General features: G+C 45.8%; 1 non-coding gene across 1 annotated transcript; it reads right to left on the reverse strand.

The window, feature by feature from the left end:
* Nucleotides 1-1389: 1389 nt before the first annotated feature.
* Nucleotides 1390-1552, reverse strand: LOC144669890 (U1 spliceosomal RNA). Its single transcript, XR_013573788.1, has one exon. It is a non-coding gene; the product is annotated as a U1 spliceosomal RNA (small nuclear RNA).
* Nucleotides 1553-1978: the final 426 nt, after the last annotated feature.

Below are 1978 nucleotides of genomic sequence, written 5' to 3' on the forward strand. Positions count from 1 at the left end.
CTAGTCCCCACTCTGGTTTAATGTGCGTGTGTGTTCCCTCTGTCTCAATCTGCTTTATAACTCTTTGACTTGTTTGTATTTGTAACTGAGAGTGAATCATTGGCTCTTGCGTTATTTTGTTTGAAAATGTTCTTTGCTCTCTGTTTTAATGGAATTAATTTTCTCCCCCACCCCTCAAAGAATTTTTATTTTGAAACCTGCAATCTGAAGATCCAGACTGGGACAAGGACTCTTCTTCTTCAGGAGTTTCCTGAGACCTTCTCCAAGGCCGTGCCCCATGGGCCCACGTGAGTTTGTGTCCGTTTCTTACCCTGAGATTTAATTTCCTCTCCGGGACCCTGGTTTTCGGTGGCTCCGGTTAACCAGTTCCTGTTGGACTGCGGGCCTGGAGTTTCAAAAAGAAAATCCTGGGGTTAAAGTAGCCCAGCCTTGCAATCTAAAACTTACATGTTAGCCTCCAGTGTGTGAGGAACAGGAGCCCCACAAGAGGAAATGAAAAGTCCTAAAGTGAAGCTGCCTAAAATCTTGTTATAATTCAGGGACAATGCGTGTATTTTGGGCTGTGCGATCATTCTGACGGTTAAACGGGATTCCCGGTGGTCATTTTACTGAGGGTTTAGATTTCTATCTGCCTTTCTCCAGTTTTCTTTCTGTTTATTTCTTCGCTTTGCGCTATTTAAGCCTTCAAGGAATAATCACAGGTGAATTGATGGGCCTACAGCAGGGCAAGTGAGCTGCAGAAGGGGCAGGGAAAGACTTTACACATGGGGAGAGGAGGCAGGAGTTTCAGAAGGTAGGAGTCACACAGGGGGCTGATTAAGGGGGAGATTATACAGAGGAGGTGGGAGGCTGCTGTTCGTTTCGGAGGGGGATAATTAGAATGAACATGGGGACAGGGTGCTTGTTCATGTTTGAAATAGTGAGGGGTCGCTGCTACATGTTTAAAATGGTGAATGCATATGAGTTAATAGCTGATATGAGTTTGTATTTATACAGACGTCCAGATAGATAGGGGGTGGGGCGGTGCTGGGAGTGCGGGGACTGTTGTGATGGTGGGTTGGGTGTTAGATGGGGGTTGTTTGAGAGAGATTTTTGAGTGGGCAAACGCGGGGTTAAAAATGGCGCGAGTAATTTGGCGGCCACGAAACAAACGGTCTGGCGAAAATGATGCATAGATGGAATAATTGTCGGCTGATAATGACAGGGAGGAAAAGAATGGGGGTTGGATAATATTTGCGAGGAGGAAAGAAAAAGCTAAATAACCAGTCCAGTATAGATTTTGAAGAGCACACATTGGGGGTTATATATTTCTTTTTTCAGAAAAGGTTGCTGACAGGAAATAGAAGAGAAAATGAAAGATATGATGAAATCTATTTTTTGAATTGTGAATCGGGGAGAGCGCAAACGCAGTCCCCCACTACCACAAATTTTACAGTCGAGTATCCCGCATTTGGGGACATCGCAGACGTCAGCACACCCGAAGTGCAATGGGCTAGCATCGTCCTGGGAGAACCTTTTTTTTTTGCAAAAATATACTTTATTCATAAAATATCTTCAACCACATTCCAAACCATTTCAAAAACACCATTACAAGGGTACAATCCGGTTCAACTTTAACAAAATGTATCACCAGGTGCATCAGTACAAACAATATTACAATCATTTACAGGCTTTCACTTTGAGCTGTACAGCCCGAGGGGCTCTAAACAGTTCCCAGTCTCTCGGTGCGCTGTGGCAGAAAGGTCTTAGACAGCGGCCCTTCCCCATTGCGCTTTTGCAGCAGCTGCCCCAAGCTTTAGTGCGTCCCTCAGCACGTAGTCCTCGGCCTTGGAATGTGCCAGTCCGCAACACTCGGTCGGGGACAACTCTTTGCGCTGGAAGACCAACAAGTTTCGGGCAGACCAAAGAGCGTCTTTCACCGAGTTGATGATCCTCCAGCTGCAGTTGATGTTTGTCTCGGTGTGTGTCCCTGGGAACA

Source organism: Cetorhinus maximus, chromosome 29 (assembly GCF_964194155.1).
Source record: "Cetorhinus maximus chromosome 29, sCetMax3.hap1.1, whole genome shotgun sequence".
NCBI lineage: Eukaryota > Metazoa > Chordata > Chondrichthyes > Lamniformes > Cetorhinidae > Cetorhinus > Cetorhinus maximus.